The 21,291-nt window shown below is 41.1% G+C and overlaps 1 protein-coding gene across 1 annotated transcript in view; it reads left to right on the top strand.

The window, feature by feature from the left end:
- The first annotated feature begins 1,545 nt into the window (after positions 1-1,545).
- Positions 1,546-21,291, top strand: part of LOC134653948 (SH2 domain-containing protein 4B-like) — a 51,246-nt gene continuing 31,500 nt past the window's right edge. Inside the window, exon 1 of the mRNA XM_063509318.1 lies at positions 1,546-1,607. The gene's annotated coding sequence lies outside the window, so the exon portion shown is untranslated. The remainder of the gene's footprint in view (positions 1,608-21,291) is intronic.

The following is a 21,291-nucleotide window of genomic DNA, read 5'->3' as shown; positions in this document are numbered from 1 at the left end:
ATTGGAAATAAACCTGCAGAATAAAATACCGAGACTCTTTCACGGGAATTTTGCAATTTTTGATAATTCTCTTTTGCACTTTGCTAGTCACAGCCTGAAACAAAGAGTCCATCCATTACTTTTGGGAGTCAAAGGTACAACAGTGTTTTCTGACTATGTACGCATCTCAAAATTGTGTTTTTCTGTATGTATAACATCCTAAATAGGTACGTTACGACATACTTACGCAACCGAGATGGCATTAACATTCGGAACACCCGCACAAAACCATTGATGTGTACACTATGAGGGTAATTTCTTATCTTGTCATGTTTTTGGCCTTTATGATGCAACACTGGCATCCGCCTTTGGTGAATCAACTGTAACATAATGGGGGCCATCTTTGTGAGGGTTAAGGCAGCATTTTTGTACTGAATATGCTTGTGCCGCACACTGGTGGAATCCCACCTTTACACTTACTTTTGATTATTGTATTCTCTACTTCTAACCTTTTCTGGTTAGGGCCCTAGAAGCCATTATTAACGTTTCGAAGTACACCTTTATCTGTCCGTTTTTTTACCGTGCACTGTCTAAAATTGAACCTTGAATTTGGCTTTTTAATTATCGGCAGTAAGTTCCATGGTCCTTTCCATAGTAGGTACTAAGTACTAATCTGTATTATTTAAACCATTGGAACAGCATTTATTTTCATTCGATTTTCGACAATAGAATTTCAACCACATGAATCAGTATCCTAAAACTTAAATCAATTTATACAATTTAATTCTCACGTTGCTATTTTTATATTTACCTTATCTAAATGGGACGGCGAGGGAAGGAAAATCTTCTAAAATTATATCATTGTAAACGTGAACGGCGCTTTTACCATTTTTAGTATGCTCAAAACGTCCGTACCATGACTAACAGTAACATTGCCCGTACCTGTCAATTGATAAATCGTGAATCTTATTGCAAATACATAAGGTTCACAGATGGTCAGTTAAGAGTGTTGCTGTAAGTACTACAGGAAGTACAAATAGCAATCTTAGGCATTTACGCAACGACTGAGTTTCCTAAATAATAGGATTGCCTAACGCAGTACAAATGACTAATTAGTAGCGGTTTTAAGTAATATATGCCCATTTGCAAATCCTTTCATGTATTAGGCACAAGGAAAACGTTTTCACATTTCGCGTTTCGTAACTTTCAGTTGTATGCGAGAAGTGATAAATGCTGCTATTCTTACTGCGTGCATACTATAAATACTTATATAATATTATAGTTAGTCATCCAGCAAGTGCACTGCACTATAGATACATATAATAATCTAACCGTGTGTAAATATAAATTTTACAATACATATGGTGCTACTTTCCCGAACTAGTGCGGTAAATATAGCACTTTCCGTGCGTATGTCGAAAGTTTAAAGTGCCATATGTACTGTAAAACGTTGTACGACACACGAATAGGTAATTCCTTGAATTTCCTGTTTTCCTCACTTGTATCGTAAATAACTAAACACACAGTTGACACAGTTGAGTTGGTATTATTTTCGGATTAATTAACCTTATATTGTTTCAGGTTTTAATGAATTTCCTCGTTCAGTTATAGCCCGGTGACTGACAAAGGTGAGTTCTAGTTTAAATCCAAGTAGGTAATTAATAATAGTTACATTTTCCTTTCAAATCAAGTACCATAATTGGAATGTAACTTCCTTTGCTCGCATAGTTTCATCATGTCTAAATGTCTCATATAATTCTTCCTTGACATCTCATTTATATTTCGCACAATAAAACAAGTCACAATTAATACTCCATGACCTGGTTGCGCATCTTTTAGAATAATAACGGCCATGTTTTAAGGTGCCGTTTCAGTTCAGACTGCAGCTACACCATCGATGTTGCTGCTCAGATTTTTGACATTTGCGGCAGCATTGCGGTCGGTAGAATTGTCGCGCTGCAATTCTACTGCAGTAATGCTAGCGTAGTCTGAACCTGAACGGTGCTTAGTTTTGCGGCGTAACTGCTGTAACTGCGGCGTAAGTGTTAACACGGGCAATGTCACTGTCAATTTCCTCGATAAATTGATAGATTATCAATGATCTAAAATAGCGGTCGGCAACCCGCGGCCCGCGGGCCGCATGCGGCCCGTGAACCTGTCACTTGCGGCCCGCGAGCCTCCCTGGCTATTTTGTATATATTGACAAACGACAATGTCTGATAAAGTCATAAATATTAACAAAGTACGGCCCGCGTCAACTTCGTTAACTACTATGTGGCCCTTGGCTGCTAAAAGGTTGCCCACCGCTGATCTAAAATGACGCTTACGCTTAACATTCTAGATCGGTGATGAATTGAACATTTTATTTGAGTAATACCGCAACGAACTCAACGCAACTTATCAAGGAAATTGACAATGGCATTAAGGATGACTCACGCTAGGCTAGATCGGGCCGGGGCCGGGCCGGAGCTTCCGGCGCATCGTTTTCTATGGATAGCACCACGTGATCACCAATCAGCCGTTATAGAAAATGACATGTCAGACGCCTCAGCCCGGTCTAGCGTGACTCATCCTTTACCCGCGTCAATACGGAGCAGTAACGCTGCGCGTCGTCCACAGTCGCCATCCAAACGTCACCTTTAGTATAATAATGGCGGGCGACGCTCGGAACGGGTGATAAGCCATTGTGTACGGCAACTAGAGCAGAGGAAACGGTACAGTGTCACATAGGAGCGTTATCGTTTTAGTTTACAGTTATAGTCTGTCAAGCTGGATATGTCAGTAGCAATGTAAAGCAAACTAAAGTATGGCATCCCTAGGAAACGAACAAAAAGCAGCAATGTATATTGAACAACGATGAAATGTAAACATAACAGTTCCACAGACAAGATATAAATGACACGCAATTTTCGAACAATTCAAACGTAGTGTTGCTAACCCGTGATTTTTCAAATTTGCCGCCTTGTTGTACGAGGGGCGTTCAATATATAATGAGAATGAGATGTAAACTCTTTAAATATTAGGAAAGTAAATACTGGCCGGTAAAGCTAATCTACCTAGCTGATCGCCATGAAAAAAAAAACTAACTGTTTTTTGTTAAAAAAAAAAATACGGCGATTTCTTTGCGATGCTATTGAGTACGTTAGCGAAAATGGAGAAAATTGAACTGCGCGCCGTTATCAAATACTTGTGTTTGAAAAATTTTTCTACGGACCAAGTCGATTTAGATTTACGGGACACTTTAAGGTCTAATGCTCCTCCGTATTCGACAGTCGCACGTTGGTGCGCCGAATTTAGACGTGGAAGAACATCGACCATGGATGACCCCCGCTCCGGACGCCCTACTACAGCAGTAACTGAAGAAATTGTGAAAAAAGTCGAAAACTTAGTTTTGGCGGATCGTCGTGTCACGGTTCGTTTTATTGCTGAAAATGTAAAGATTTCAACGGGGAGCGTGCATAATATTTTACATGAACGCTTGGGTATGAAAAAGGTATCAGCGCGTTGGGTACCCAGAATGCTTACTGACACGCAAAAACAAACTAGAGTCGAGATTTGTCAAGAAGGTTTGGACCTGATACAGCAAGACAGGGAACTTTTTTTGGCGCGATTTATAACAATGGACGAAACATGGCTCCATCATTACGACCCTGAAACGAAACCGCAGTCTATGACATGGAAAAGGCCATCATCTCCAACTCCGAAGAAATTCAAGGTGGGCCCATCTGCCGGTAAGGTCATGGGCTCTGTTTTTTGGGATGGTAAAGGGGTCGTAATGATTGAGTATCTCGAGCATGGAGCCACTATTACGGGCACTTCATATGCCAAACAAATAGCAACATTGCGCAATGAGATCCGTGAAAAACGGCGAGGTAAACTCTCGAAAATTGTGTTGTTCCATCAGGACAATGCACCGGCACACAAGTCCGCCGTTGCAATGGCTGCAATACGTGATGCTGGATTCGATATTCACCAGACCTCGCCCCTAGTGATTTCTACCTATTTCCGAGATTGAAGGAATACCTGAGAGGCAAGAAATTTGAAGACGACGACGCGGTAGTCGCTCCAGTACAGGATTTTTTAAGTACTCAAGATGAAACCTTTTTTAGAAATGGAATTTTAAGTTTAGAAAAAAGATATACTAAGTGTATTATGCTAAAAGGTGACTATGTCGAAAAATAAAATAATATTTAATAAAAGTTGTATATAACATACTCATTCTCACTTTTTATTGAACGCCCCTCGTACTGACTAGATGTGTTTTGTGTTGACTGCTTGACCAACTATATTTGTAGGTAGTTCTCTGTTTTTATGAAACTGAAGCGCATATTTAGTTCAATCAAATCAATTCGGGAAACCATTACAATAAGAGTTTCACATTGTCCGATCCGATATCCGACGTCGGATGACTTTTCGAGAAGAACAGCTGCTAGAAAATGCTCTACTTATGTCATCAACTTCTTTTATTCTTGCATTACCGCTTTCTTTTGAACAACAAACAATAATTAAATGTATGAATAGGTAATATTTAAAGGTACTTTCTTTACTTTGTGTTTCTTTGCATTATTATGTCTATGTTTCTTTGTAGTTAATAATATTACCTACTATTGTCTCTTGGCTGACGGGACAGAACAACAGCAAAAAATAATAATACATTCCTCTTCATTGCACTGAGCCCGTACCATGAGTCACTGACAGTGTCAAAATTGACATAATTACGCTATCGAGAACGTAATTTACTTTTCAACATCTAAGCAGTGCAAAAAATTGTAGCCGCATAACGGCGCGGTAACTGTTTTATGACACCGCTAACGGCCTTTTTACTTCAACTGACAAATTTATCATTATCATTCAAGCGCTGTCCCGGCATTGCCACGGCCCATGGGAGATTGGGGTCCGCTTGGAAACTAAACCCAAGAATTGGCATAGGCACTAGTTTTTACGAAAGCTTCAATGCTGGAGCTGGAAGTTTGAACACTTTGAACTGTCAAATGTATAGCTTTAAAATTCGTATGCTTACTTATTTCATATTTGTGTTCCTTTGTTGACTTGACATACCGAACCTACATTAGTCACAGTGCCAGTGTTACGAAGATCCATTACAGCATATGACGGACAAAGAAGTGTTTCGACACGCCACGTGCGAGTAAAACAAAGCCTTTTAAGTGCACTAAGTACGTAGGTTGATATCTACATTATTGGATTTTACAAGGGTTGCATGTAGAAGGAAAATATTTCCGGTATGTTCAGCATTGGAGATCTTTTTCTGTGTTGGTAAACTCCTAGACGCTGAATTAGAAACATTTCTTGAGTTTCGATTGAGCTCAAATTAGGTATACTAATGTAAAAAGGTGACAATGCAATTTTGTGATAAGATCTAGTTTCGATTTGATTATGATGATGGAAACTGAACATAGCCAGCGTAGTCATTTTGCAAATTATATAGGTAAGTTACTTAATGAGTTTAATGACAGACAATACGTTAATTTTGTTGGTAATCCTACTCATTAGTCTAATTATTACAAGCATTAATTATAATAACGGCATTAAACCCAAGAGAGCATTAAAAGAATCCACAAAATTCACTAATTACTAATTTCGATGCAACATATTATATCACATTTAATTAAAATTATTTTTAAACTATAATTAATGTACATTGTTAGCTGAACGTATAAGATATGATTTTGGTAATGAGCGAAAAACGAAAGTTGAGCCGCAATTTAGTTTTTAATCAGTTTAATTTTGTATTTATTACGTAAAACACATAATTCTGGACCTAAAGTGATATGAATACATTTTGTTTTATCAAGAGGTTACACTCTTAATAAGCGCTATTTTGAATTGGTAAATAAAGTTTTACAAGAGTCGATTGTTTGGAGCATAGACAGGAAGAATCATATTCTCTTTTTCTTATGCTTGTATTATAACTCCAAAAAGAGAGATGAGTATAGATTTTTATTCTACTGTTACTGACAAAAATTGTTTGCCAGACTAAGAGCGTTTAATAGTAGTCGACAGTTTGGTACGTCTTGGGAAATAGAAAGTGTATCTTTGCTTAGTAATGGTAAGCACAGATGACAGATTCACAATAATTACTCGACTGTGTTTAATTTACAGTCACCTGTAAAAGGAACATTCCACGAACGCATTTTATTTATGTATTAAGGTTTTTTTCATCGGTATAACCTCGTAAGTTCCCGCGTACTTGTGCAAGTACAAATTCGATTTGAGTTTTAACTTTAATAGAAATAAAATGAAGGTCTAAATTCAGAAGCATAAAAACTGTCTTACGAAATTAAGTCAATGTTTTTTTCACCTCAGCAGCTCGAACAAGGGTACTTTGATTCTTAAAAACAGTGAGCAAAATGCGATTTTGCTCACTGAGTGAGACAAAATGACATTCAAGTGACCTTTATAGTCAAATGTCATTTCAACATGCGGGGTCTAATAAAAGTTCGAAATACTTGGGTTCTATTATCTCTGTCCCTTTCACACTGTTAGCAAAAAGAAACAGGCAAAAAAAAGTTAAAACAACATTCAACAGTATATTCACGGTTTATTTTATAATAGACCCCCGAAAAACTTCAGACCGCATCGTTCCAAACCACGTACGAGTATGAATTCTTAATAATTAATAAATAAAAATAAAGTTTAAGATTTGATAAAAACTGATAAAATACTATATTTTAGGTATTTTATTGTACAATTCAAATAACGAACTCAAAAAATACACAGATCATCACGCAAAATTAATTATTTTACTTTTAAGAATTTCTACCATAGTTGACAAATAGTACGTATCCGCAATTCGGACCGTATCTTACAAAGAATTTTTTTTTTAATTGTCGATTGAAGTGTTAGTTAGTTTGTTATTTCTATATTATTTTAATGGAATTTATTATTACGTTTTGTTTTTGTGTTCCATTGCGGTAATTAAACTTAATTGTTTGTATATCTTAAGAAAACATGAGTGCAGGTATTAAGTGATGAACAAGGATTACATTTTTCAAGTTGTCTAATAGGTATGTTCTCACTGCGCTGAGGTGAAAAATGTTGTGTACTACACGAGATCAAAGTTATTTACATCTCGTGCGCTTTTGAGTCCCTTACTACGCTCAAGATTCTAAATTAGATTCACTCGCTACGCTCGTGAATCTATTATAGAATCTTTCGCTTGCACGGGACTCAAAATAAGCACTCGAAGAAATATCAAACTTTGATCACTTGTTGTACAAATAACTATTTTTGACCAGTTTTTCCTTTTGTGACAGAAAAACTCTTATATTTATTCGGGAACGGGACAAGGATGGTAACAAATAATTTCGTAGAATACTTCAAAATATAGAATCTAGAGGTCTCGGTTTCACAGTCTTGGTTGAGACGCATGAAATGCGAACGTATGTACAGTTCATTTCATACGACATTGCTTTTAAAAACTTGTCATTTTAATTACGAATCAGGCATTTTAAATACGTGCACATTTAATTGTAATTGCTCTGGTTTAAGATCGGCTTTTACTTTAATTTGCCTGTCCGCGTTTCACATCACCGTACATGGTGTAAATGTACGCTTAAATCCCGTTTCAATGATCGTATCAAGTGAAATGCAACTGCCTAGTGCAACTCGTATGTATCCATTAGAGAAGTTAGGTATAGATGTAAGGATATACAGGCTGATGTTCGTTTTGGGTAATATTGAGTTTTTAAGATGATTCGATTCCTTGGCTTGCCTAATTTTCAGCCAGTACTTTTATTACTTACGGTTTATGAAGAAAATGTAAGCCAGATTCCGTACCCTAAGGGTAAAAACGGGACCATATTACTAAGACCACTGCCCGTCTGTCCGTCTGTTTGCCCGTCTGTCTGTGGATTCCCATACAACAAACGTGATTTTGTTGGCATTATAAAGAAGGGATGTTAATAAAGTGAGCAGCTGTTCCATTCATATTTCTTTGCATTGACGTTTTGACACATCATTGAACTGTTAGGTACTTACCTACTTACAACTTACTACTAAACACCAACAAAACCAAGATAATCCAATTTAGACCTTACCAAAAACGACCTACAGACTTGACAACCCTCTCACTAGACCTGAACATAGAAGAAGTGACAGAATTTAATCTATTAGGATTGACATTAGACTCACATCTCAACTGGAAAAGACACGTTGCTAAAATCAGCTCAAAATTATCTTCTTTCCTCTTCGCCTTGAGTATACTTAAATCCAACACAAACATGGCATGTGCTTTATCTGTCTATCACGCATACGCTGAAGCCTGGCTTCGCTATGGTTTATTGTTATGGGGAAATAGTACAGACTCTAATGATTTATTCATCCTCCAAAAGAAATGCATTAGAATATTAGTAAACATCCCACAGTTAGACACCTGCAAACCGCACTTTTTGACCCTAAACATATTGACTCTACCTTCTTTGTACATTCTGGAAATTGCTACCTTCGTCAGAAACAATATCGATATGTTTGAATTCAGCAAAAGTGCACGTAGAAAAGATTAAATTGTCCCTCCGGAACCAGTCCTAGACATATACAAAAAAGGTCCATATTACCAAGCCATTCAAATTTACAACAAATTACCCTCCGATATGAAAAACATAGAAAGCAAAAACGTATTCATAGCTAAACTCAAGACACATTTGATAAAGAAAACCTATTATACTGTTAAAGAGTTTATGGAAGACAATTAATAATTTTTTTACAGAGTAGCCTCTATTTGTATAGATTCACAAATTAAAAGTACCTACCTAGTGCTTTCATTATGAAAGTAGTTAAGTTTAGTTTGTATAATTATGTGTAAGCTAGTTATAAGAAAAATTGCTACACCCCACCGGGGTCCATGTGCAACTTAACATAATTTGTAACATCTATGTAATACCATGGTTTGCAATAAAGATTTACTTACTTACTTACTTACTTACCTAACCTACCTACAAATGCAAAGAGTGATATTTATATATTTCAGTATAATTCCAGATTTTAAGTCGTGTATGTTAATTATGAGATAAAGTTAAACGCAAGTCATATCGCTATTAATCGCTACATGCGTCACGCTTGCGGTTAATGGTCAACATCGCCAACAATAATTGTATTCAAGTTCATATCAATCAATAACAGATCTGATATTTAAGGGTCAATTAAATTTAAAATGACATAACACGCCAATTCGAACATGCACCTGACATCAAACCGATATTAGAATGATATTGGAATCATATCAGACCTATTGCGCTCCGGCTCGCGCCATCACGCTCCGAGGCGCGCCACTGCGCCGATCTGCGACAGCGCGCCATCGCGCTCCGGGGTGAGCCTTTGCGCTCCGACTCGCGCCATCACGCTCCGAGGCGCGCCACTGCGCCGATCTGCGACAGTGAGCCATCGCGCTCCGAGGTGAGCCATTGCGCTTCGACTCGCGCCATCACGCTCCGAAGCGCGCCTCTGCGCCCATCTGCGACGGCGCGTCATCGCGCTCCGGGGTGAGCCATTGCGCTATTAGTGTTAGTAAAGTGGAGTAATTGGACACGTCTCCTTAGACGAATAGTTAGAAGACCTTGTCTTATCCCTAGCGCTTAAGTATAAGAAAGTAAATTTTAAAAAGTTGACAAGGTCCGTGACCCCACACAATTTGTATAATTGTAGCGTAATTTTGCTTTTGTGAGTGTTTAAATTAATTAGTTTAAATTGGGTGGAATCATTATTAGTGCTGTATTTATGATTTGACAATTCTGCATGATTATTATTAAGGAATTGTATCGTGACTTATTTAATAATTTGTACAGATTTTACTGACATTTGGTTTTATTTTATTTTATTTTCCATGACGTTTCGTCTAATTTTGCATTTTGTGTTTTTTTTTTACATTTCTTTACTTTATGCAGTATTATGTGGGTTTTTTTTCCAATGTGTGTTACTGAGCAAACATGAGCAACCCCAATCTTCAGGCGTGTCCATATTGTCCTGGCGCTGCAAAACAATACGTTGTACCTAGGGGCCTAAATGTACATATTAGTCGTGTGCATAGGGATGTGATTGGTGTGCAGGCACCTGGGGCTGGTGAGGAGCTTGGGCTAGGAGTGGGGAACGATGTTGAGATTGCAAAGTTGGCCGAGCTGAAGAAGAATGTTAGGGTGTTGCGGCACGTTCCGAAGGGGGCGAGGAATCTGGCGGCAGGAAAGTTGTGTGGGATAATTCAAGATTGTTTGAGCAATAATGAGTTGAAAGATTGGTTTGCGCTGCTCACCTTTTCTTTCACGGCTTTGAGGGTTCCGGAGGGCGCTAATCACGGGTCTTTAACTTCGAAGGTTAAGGAGAATATTGACAGTTGTTGTCTGTACTTTCCACCTGAAATTGGTCTTAAGACAAGTTCGGTTTACCGTACTATTGAGGCGAAAGTGCATGATGGGGACTTGAGAGGGGCAGTCCGTCTTCTGTTCTCTGATTCCACCCTCGCGCCGGCTAATGCGGACACGTTGGAGGCTTTGATCGGAAAGCACCCATCACCTTCGAGGCAGTTGGATTTCCCCCCTGACCCTGATCTGTCTAGTCCATTCCTGACGGTGACGCAGGAGGAGGTTGTGGGCGCTTTGGGGTCCTTTTATAATGGGTCTGCTTCTGGGCTGGATGGTTTGCGCCCTCAGCATTTAAAAGAGCTAACTTCTTTGTCAGCAGGTGACAATGGGAGGAAGCTATTAGAATCTCTTACAAGGCTCTGCAACTTCCTTTTGCGTGGTATGGTTAATCCCCAAGCTTGTCCATATCTGTATGGGGCATCGTTGTGTGCTCTAGCGAAGAGGGATGGTGGGATTAGGCCTATTGCTGTTGGGAACACGTTGCGACGCCTTGTTTCAAAGCTTGCTTGTCGTGCAGTCAAGGAAGAAATGGCGAAATATCTTCAGCCGTTTCAGGTTGGCTTTGGTACGCCTTTGGGGTGTGAGGCGGCCATTCATGCGGTGCGATCTTTTGCTATGGCTCAGGAAAATGTTTCTACTGTGCTTCTGAAAATGGATATTAGAAACGCTTTCAATACTGTTGAGAGGGATGTAATTTTGAGAGAGGTTAAGGATCGTGTACCTTCGTTATATCCCTTCCTTCATCAATGTTATTCCTCACCGAGTAATCTCTTCTATGGCACTAATCCGATTGCGTCACGGGTGGGTGCTCAGCAGGGGGACCCGTTGGGGCCTCTTCTTTTTTGCCTGGCCGTACAGGGTGTTATAAGATCATTAGCCTCTCCTTTAAACGTCTGGTATTTGGATGATGGAACGTTAGGTGGAGCGCCGGATGTTGTGTTGGATGATGTGAGGAAGCTTGTGGAGGCTTTGTCGGCCGTTGGTTTACAAATAAATGCGGAGAAGTGCGAATTGTTTCTTTGCGGCCCGGATAGGGGGGGGTCAATAGCAGATTTTGAAGCGGCTTTGCCCGGCTTGAGGGTGGTGGAGAGGTCATCGCTGTCGCTTCTTGGGGCGCCAATTTTTCCGGAAGGGGTTAGTCAGGTGGTCCAGGAGAAGACCGTGGCGCTTTCGGAATCTGTGAAACACTTGCAGCATTTGACGGCGCACGTGTCTCTGGTGTTGTTGCGTAACTGTTTGTCGATTCCACGCGTGACATACACTTTGAGAACGGCGCCGACGTGGATGCATATGCAGGTTGTGTTGCAGTTCGATCAGGTACTCCAAGGCGGTTTAGAGTCCATCCTTAATGTCAGGTTTGAGGGATCTCAGTGGTGTCAGGCTGCTCTTCCCATTCGACATGGCGGTTTGGGAGTACGTCGCATGCAGGACGTGGGGCTTGTAGCATTTCTTGCTTCCTCGCACGCGTCGCGGGGTCTGGTGGCGCGCATTTTATCCATCAGTGAGGGTGATGTTCACATGCCTTTTCTGGGTGCTGCTTTGGATGAGTGGTCTGTTCGCTGTTCTGACGGCGCGCGGCCGGACGACCTTGGGGCTCAGAGGTCTTGGGATGACGTTTTATGCCGTCAGATGTACGAGCGGTTGCTGGGAGGCGCGGCGGGGGTAGAGCTGGCTCGGTTAAAAGCGGTGGTTGCACCTGAGTCTGGGGCCTGGCTGCACGCCTTGCCGTCTTCGCACTTGGGGACGTTGTTAGATAACGATTCCCTAAGGATTGGTGCTGCTTTAAGGCTCGGGTGTACTGTGTGCGAGCCTCATGTGTGCGTCTGTGGGGTGATGGTGGAGGCAAACGGGCACCATGGATTGAGTTGTGCGCGGTGTGCTGGCAGGTTTCCTCGACATCATGCGATTAATGATATTGTGCGCAGAGCGATGGTATTGGCTAACCTGCCGTGCGTGTTAGAACCGCAGGGTCTTAGTCGGACGGACGGGAAGAGGCCAGACGGTCTCACTCTTGTTCCTTGGGCTAAATTGTAAATTTGTTGAATTTACAACCCTCCCCCGCTCTACATGTATAACCGCACATTTATCGACACCAAACTCCATGTTGATGGCACTACTGAAGACTTCGGTAGTTTTCAGTAGGTCCAACAAGTCTTGGTTATTTGGTGCAAATAATTTGAGGTCATCCATGTACAGAAGGTGAGAAATGACTTCACCCTCTCTCCGAAGCCGGCAACCTAGTCCCAAATCTTTCAGCAGGGTGCTGAGGGGATTCAGAGCTAGGCAGAACCACAGGGGACTCAGACTGTCACCCTGAAAGATTCCTCGCTCAATCCTTATAAAATCCTGCGGACCAGAGCGGTCATTCCCGCCTCCTGGTTGACGAAGGACTGTGGTCCACCGCCCCATACACGCGCTTAGGAAGGCTCTCAAAGTTGCATCAACTTGCATAGTGAATTTATTATTATTATTATATTGCATGCACTAGTGTCTAAGCAATTTCGTAGTTTAATTTGTATTTTAATTTTAATTGTAATTTTAATTTAATTTTTATGTTTCACTGCCTTATGAGCCATGTTGCTTGAATAAAAAAAAATATATTATTATTATTATTATAAAGGTCGGAGTCTGTTGTGGGATGCTACATGTGTGAGCACCTTTGCCGCATCGCATCTTGCACAGACAATACGGGCGGCCGGGGGGGCTGCGGAGAACGCCGCGAGACAGAAACATGCCAAGTACTCAAACTTGAAGCCGGTTTACGATTTTGTCCCTCTCGCTGTTGAGTCGGCTGGTCCTTGGTGTTCCGAGGCGAAGGTTTTTGTGAGGGACCTGGGAAAACGCTTGCGGGATAGGGGTTGTGATCCTAGGTCTGGTTCGTACCTGGTCCAGCGTATATCGTTGGCTATTCAGCGCGGGAACGCCGCTGGTATTTTGGGGACATTTGTGCCGGGTACTTACCGGATTAGGATATAGGTTTATGGCTTATTATTATGTATTTTGTAATGACCAATTTCCTGTATAATTTGACGATGCGTGTTGCGGATGACATATGTGAAAAAATGCATTTTATTTTGACGAAACCTGAGGTGGATGAGCTTTCTGTATGATGACGAAGCCTGCGCTGTGGATCTGTAGGTACCTATGCTGTTATTGTTATATTGTATGTGTAGGATAATTCGGTGTTAAATTAATTAATAAACTTACCTTTAAATAAGTATGTATATCGTCGCCTATTAGGCTAATTTGTGGCTAGGTCGATCTGTGTAAGATTGTCCCCAAATATTTATTGTTCTTTGGTAAATATCTGATTTTAAAAATAATCAATTAAATATTAATTTACTTTGGTATAATTATTCGGAATAAAAATGTTTGGTGTGTGGCACATTAAACAGTGATGATCATATCAGTTATAGTATGAACTCAAATGATTTTTACAGTACACTACTACTCCGGGCTACTTTTCCGCACTAGTGCGTAAAATAGCACTTTTCGTGCGTATGTCGAAACTTTAAAGTGCCAAATGTACTGTAAAACGTTGTTCGATACACGTGCGAATAGGTCTCTCCCTTCGGTCGTGTTTTAATTTATCGCCACTTCGTTTCGAATTTCCTCTTTTTCGCACTTGTATCGAAAATAACTATTTCGCCCAAACTGCATTGTTTCTTTTGTGCGCCGCCGCAGTGGCTAGGTAGTAGGTAGGTACCTCATAGTTCTCATCTCTATTCATTTCAGCCGCGCTGAAAACACCTAACATTTTCGGCGGGACCGATAGGTTCGGCTGTTTTTTGGCCGAAACCGAAGCTTCGGCCGAACATTATATTTATTGTCAACTAATACTCGTTAAATGCAAAGAGAAATGTTTTATGTGTGTACAGGTACTATGTACGTACTGGTCAAATAGTGACTTGAAATACTAGTAGCGACAGCGAGAGTGACATGACTTGCAAAAACAGTCAAGAAAGCTGTCAACATGTCCGATCGGTAAGTAGACGTGACATTTACCATTGACAGGACCACGACATTTAGCGATAGTTTGTCGGAATGATTGGCAATGAAAACTAAATTAATTAATGACTGGTGGTAATTTTAATCACATTTGGCATTGATAAATTGTTTTGTGTATTACCCTGTGTTATTTTAAAATTAGAAAAACTATCATAATTATAGTATGTACCTACTTTACAAGTTTACATGATAAGTTAGCACTAAGGGCCACTTGCAAGTTTCAGGGTTAACCAACTAACTCGGAGTTAATCGTTTAAACAGGGTTAAACTGTATCGGTAACTGTCAAACCTGGAACGTGCAAGTGGCAGTGGCACTAAAACAAATAAGTAAGTACATATGTCATTTATTAAAAGATAACTTCTCCAATATGTTACATAGTACGAAGATCATTTTAATTACAATATCGACATAAAAATATTGAAAAAACAACGGGTTGCACTCCGGGAGTGCTGGCAGAAGTGAAAACTCAATCAATATTGCAAAATGTCTGCAGCACTAATTGGGGTTAATGCCATCTAGCGTTATTTAGTCGCATTACTTGAAACCCCTAAGCACATCACTGTTAGTACTCGAGTTATATTAATACCAGTTAGAGCGAAACTTACTAGATGGCATTTAAATCAATAAAGAAAAACTCAATGACATTGAAGTAACAGTTTTTCGATCAGGTCACGTGTCCGTCTTACGTCTTACGGTCACGTGACACCTCTCGCGAGTTTATATTTCCCCCATCACAAAAAGTGCACAGCGCCGCTAATGAAGTTTTCACTTCAAAAAAATTACTTAATAAAGATATAGACGTCAACAATTAAACTGTTGACCTATTACCCGTACCTAGGGAACGAATCGCATTAAATTCGCGTCGGTCACTGACCTTTGCACAACAATTGTTTTTGCTAAATGAAACCTTGCTAATTTAATAATAATATTTTCACCTGCCCCACCAAAGGTTTGCGAAACATTAACATTGTTTAGTTTCGGTATTGGTTTGACAGGAAGTTATTAGTATTTTATACAATCGCGAGACGAAAGCTTTTCAGTCGAGTAGGTAGGTAAATTACGTAGACGTTAGCGTATATGTCAGTTTTGACACTGTCAGTGACTCATGGTACGGTTTCAGTTTCAGTGTCATTCCGATTTCTGGGTATCTAGCACGGAAATTGAGATAATAGTGTTTGTTTATTCACGTTTCCGAAGTTTTGTTAGATTTCATTAGAGAATGGACGGCACTTTGTAATGCTTCTATACTCTATTAACAATTAGTTTTGTCATTGTTCTGCTGATGGCGTAAATGACTTGCAATAACAATAGGATTACATGAAAAGAGTTAACTAAGAGTTGATTTGTATTAAATACAGTCTCAGACAATTAGTAGTAGTAGTAGGTAGTAGTAAACTCTTTATTGTACAAAAAGTCATATTAAAAATAACGAAAAAAAAAGTAAGAAGTACAAAGGACCACCATGACCACTTTCTCACTCATCTTAGTTGCTGAGGACCTACCAGTACTCGTACCATGAGTCACTGACAGTGTCAAAAGTGACATATACGCCAACGTCTACGTAATTTACTTTTCACCTCAGCAGCTCGAACAAGGGTACTTTGCTACTTAAAAACAGTGAGCAAAATCGCATTTTGCTCACTGAGTGAGACGAAATGAGCAAAATGCGATTTTGCTCACTGTTTTTAAGTATCATAGTACCCTTGTTCGAGCTGCTGAGGTGAAAACTTAATTGTTGGTATATCTTAAGAAAACATGAGTGAATAGAGGTAAGTGATGAAGAAGGAATACATTTTTCGGGTTCTCTAATATGTTCTCACTACTGAGGTGAAAAGTTTTGTGAACTACACGAGATCAAAGTTATTTACATCTCGTGTGCTTTTGAGTCCCTTACTACGCTCTAGATTCTAGTATAGAATCTTTCGCTTGCACGGGACTCAAAATAAGCACTCGAAGAAATATCAAACTTTGATCTCTTGTTGTACAAATAACTATTCTGTACATCTCGCTCGCACTAATATGCACGCACGAGCGAGATGCATAGAAAGTAAGTTACGTTCACGGTAAAGTTTATGTATAGTTGGTCAAACCAAATTGTCAGTAAGTAAGAACAAAAAAACTATACTCATCCCTTTTGGGTGTTAGTGCAAGTGTGTGTGCAAAGATATTATGGTTCTCTCTGTCTATGTTTGAAATGAGACAGTCCTTTGACAAACTTTAAATGCGAAACTGGTAGTAGCCACACATGAAATGTATTATGCCGTTTAACAAATGGCATATAGGCTACGTCTTAATCAAATAGCTTACCTAATCACTACATAGTATAAAACAGAGTCGCTTTCCGCTTACTGTCTGTATGTATGCTTAGATCTTTAAAATTACGCAACGGATTTTGATGCGATTTTTTTAAATAGATAGAGTGATTCAAGAGGAAGGTTTTCGTATAATTTGTTAATCCGTGCGAAGCCGGGGCGGGTCGCTAGTAATATAATAATACACACATAATATCGTGCATCGATAGTTCAACATAACCAGTTCAATATGGTGGGCTTATCAATTCAATCGCAATTCGTTAAGGCTAAATATCTACGGCGCTGTGGTGCGTAGTTGGTTGTGTTGCGTAATGGTTATTTGAATACTCTGCGTGTACTGAAATCAACGCCTAGATGAAAACGGTTGAAAAATATTGAAGTCGGTTAAAAATACAGACATTAATTATGGTTTTTTACACTTATACCTATCGCGTAGCTCATACCAATTTTCTGAATATGTCTTTATGCAATTTAGATTAATATACTTACTTACCTGAAAGTTATCTTCACAAAAAAGGAGTACTTGAATGTTAAAATAGAACTGCTTACATAACCATAAAATTATGACATTTTAACTGTTTTGTGAAGGAAGACTGATCTTTTTTTTGTTAAAAAGTGTTGGTAGAAAAATTGTTAATTGTTATATTTCATTATAAGAGCTATGTGGCTACTACCAATTTGGCACTGACAAAAACGCTATCGTATATAGCATCGCATCGTATGTAGCGTATATCTCAGTTTTGACACTAGCAGTGGCTCATGGTACGGGATCTACCATATGTCGCGTAATATAACATTTAAACCTTATCTCTACAAGTAACATGCCCTTAAATATCCAAGTAACTATGACGCAGTACATACATAGTATACTTCGTCATAGGCATACATCGCTTCAATGCCAGTGGAACTAACAAGTTCCGACTTCGACATTATGCACGCGGAAGGAAGTGCTCGCGTTTTATTGGACTAACGTGTACTGGATTATGGCTTGGTTCAATAAGACAGTGAGGAAAATGTAGAAAACATTGTATGTATATAGGACATAAAAGCCTGTAAAATAGTTTTAATAACGCAAAAAACCGAACAAGAACATGTTGGGCCATGCTGTTCTAATTACTACCCTAACGGGGGTTATTAGTATCATGTACATACTTTTACATTACCTAAACAAAAGGGAGGATCTTTGCAGCGCTTTGTACGTCTTTTAACTTATAAGGGAATACTTTTTGCTATTACCTAACTCAAAAACGCCTTAAAACCGATCAATGTTCGCTATAGTCTTTGCTTTCATGATTTTTTGGACCCCATAGTTCAAAAGTAGTGTAGTTAGTGTTCTATTATGAATCAACCTATACTTACTTGTATATCGGTTGGAATAGAACGAAGGACTTTTATGGAAACGGGGAATTGTTTAGGCTATATACGTACTTTATTTTTCACTTATATCTCGTTCATATTTATAACCGTTTGTGAGATATAACTAGTGTGTGCAAAAATCTGCATGTTTCAATCATAGTTTCAAGACTTTCAAGTAGATCCGAGAATCGAATATCATGTGTCAATTTAAAATGTAAAAAACTTTGTAGTGGTAGGGTTGTCAATGACATAAAAATAATTCATTTTAGTGATTTTGTTTTACTTTTTAATCTTGCAGCTTTACAATTATAATAACTCGATTGTAGATCACGTAGATAACACTAATCCTTTCAGTTCAGCCTCTAGAAATGTTCCATCCTGTATAAATAGATACTGTACCTACGTAGGTACCTACCGTACCTGCACACATCCCATACGTTATTACTCGTATTTATAATGGAGCAAACAATCCACTTTTACTGCGTACCAGGAACAGTTACGGCTTTCTCTAATGATAGCCATTCGCCGCAACATTGGCCATTTGGCCCGTATTGGCACATATTGGCACACTGCAGATTGGTCCATCAACATTCTAGACTAGAGACAGGTAAATGGTTAAGACTGACAAAGTTGTCTGTCTCATCACATCATTGTCTTGTCATAGATAATAGCGACGCTATATATATATATATATATATATATATATATACTCGTAGTCAGGTCCCTAAGCGCCACTTGCGCTATCCCACTAACCCGGGGTTAACCGGTAACTCAGTGTCAAATTGTACCGGTAACCATGGTAACTCCAGGTTTAACCGGTTAACCCCGGGTTAGTGAACGGTACAAGTGGCCCTTAGAGAGTCAACTCAAAATATCATACCATAGAGTCTGTGAGGAAAGAGAAGAGTCGTAGAATGTATTGGACCCCATACATTCCACGACTCTTCTCTTTCCGCACAGACTTAACTATAATATTTAGAGGGTAAGTAATAGAACGTATACAAACCTATAATATATTGCTCAGAATATATAAATTCAATTAGTATAATTTTGAATGGCATAACGTGCAATAAGTATAACGTGCAATACGTATAACAATGAATTCTATAATTTTATAATGTATAATGAACTTTACATATAATACCGTTTATGATAAGTATAAAAAGGTATAACTTTGAAATAATATAATATACAAAACAAATACCACGCAATAAACCTAACCTTGTGTTTTTCTGCGGGGTAACAGTTCTAACCTAACCTAACCTATATTTCTGGTAGCAGTTTTTTCTGTGGGGGGGTCACAGTTCTAACCTAACCTAACCTACTTTTCTGGCAACAGTTTCTTTCTCTGAGGGATCACAGTTCTAACCTAACCTAACTTACTTTTCTGGTAGCAGTTTTTTCTGTGGGAGGTCACAGTTCTAACCTTTTTTTTTTTTTTTTTTTTTTTTTTTTTTTTTTTTTTTTTTTTTTACGAGGGGAAATGCGTTGCGCATACTCCCGCCCCCGGGGGGGGGGTCGGGAGTTATGTGGGACTCTCCTCCCTTAGGGGGAGGCCTACCCACTAAAACCCCTCGGTGTACCCTCGCTCCGCCTGAGGTAGGGCTAAGGGAACGCTTGGCGCTTACCTCGGCCCTGCCATGTGCGTGTCGCCCTTACGGGCTCGGCTATTGCGGCTTTTGCCACTGTCCCTCCTAGGTGTGCACTTTTTGCGCCTTATCCGCCTCGGGACACTCTCGTCAGGCAGGAGACCCCCCGATCTCCTGCCCGAGGTCCGTTAGGGCGGCAAGCGGCGGTCATACGCGGCCCGCCTCCGCCCGGTCCTTTTTCGGCGGATAGGGAGCGAGAGGGGATCGTCCTCTCGCTCTCTCTCCGCCGCCTCCTTTAGGGACATGACAGCGTCGCAGAACGCGACGACCGCCTCCCATGTGCCTCTGTTGCGGACCATCGCACTGGCTATTGCCGGCAGCGATAGGTCTGCTCCAAGAACCGCAGCCATCTCCGATCTCGGTTCATCCCACGCAGGGCATACGGCGCGGGTGTGATGCGCCGTGTCCTCCTCACCTCTGTCACAGTGCTTGCACACCGCTGTGTCCTCTCGTCGTGCCACTCGCCACAGGTACCTACCAAAGCAACCGTGCCCAGTAAGTACCTGTGTCAAGTGGTACGTCATTGGCCCGAAGTCACGTTTCAACCAGTCCCTAAGGACTGGGCGTACTGCGCCCACCACCTCGCGGCTTGCGCTCGGGGCTTCTAGCCTTTCATCCCACCTCCGGAGAAGGTCATCCTTGGCCTCCTCCCTCCAAAGCTTGATCTCCTCCGGAAGTGGACGATTTCCCGCCGCCCGCTCTTCCGCAACTTGCCAGTATACCGCCGCCAGGACCCCAGCCTCCAGGTCCCATGGTGGGCTGCCGGCCAGCAACGTCGCCGCCTCAAAGGAGACCGTCCTGTACGCTCGTATCGCTCTTGTGGCTATAACCCGTTGGGGTCTGCGCAACAGAGCCACGTTCCGAGCGTTCAGGGATTCTGCCCATATTGGGGCCCCATAGAGTGCCATGGAGCGCACAACACCCTGATAAAGGCGGCGGCATGTGCTGCCCGGTCCCCCGGTGTTCGGGAGCAGTCCCCCGAGTGCTCCGGCTGCGGCCAGCAATTTTGGCGCCTTCCGCGCAAAGTGCTCAGTGAAGCTCCACCGACCGTCGAGGACAATGCCTAGGTACCGCATCGTCGACTCGACGGCGATGGAGGTTCCCCCGACCACTATTTCCAGCCCAGGAGGCGGTGCGTTTCGAGGCCCGTGAAAACAGAGAGCCTCGGACTTGTTGAGGGCCACTTCGAGTCCCAAGGCCCTAATGCGACTCACCACGTGAGCTACCCCTGCTGTGCCGAGCAGGACGGCCTGCCTGTGGGTGCTCCCCTTTGCGGTGACGAGAGTGTCGTCAGCGTAACACAGTACGTTGACGCCCCGCAGGTTGGTACCGCGAAGCACCCAGTCGTACCCGATGTTCCACAGGAGTGGTCCGAGGACTGACCCCTGTGGGACACCGCACGTGACCGTCCTGCTTGCCCATCCAGCTTGAGTCGGGTATGTGATGGCCCGGTCTCTGAAGTAGTCCTCGACTACTATTCTGAGATAGTGGGGCACACCGTGGTACTTCAGTGCCTCCTTGACAGTCTCAAAGGGCAAAGTGTTGAAGGCATTCGCTATGTCTAGCGACACTGCCAACAGCACTCCACCCCGTGAGACTGCCCCATCGGCGAGGAC

The sequence above is a fragment of the Cydia amplana genome, chromosome 14 (assembly GCF_948474715.1).
Source record: "Cydia amplana chromosome 14, ilCydAmpl1.1, whole genome shotgun sequence".
Taxonomy (NCBI): Eukaryota; Metazoa; Arthropoda; class Insecta; order Lepidoptera; family Tortricidae; genus Cydia; species Cydia amplana.
Note: the sequence above shows the minus strand (reverse complement) of the source record. Positions and strands in the feature narration are given on the sequence as shown.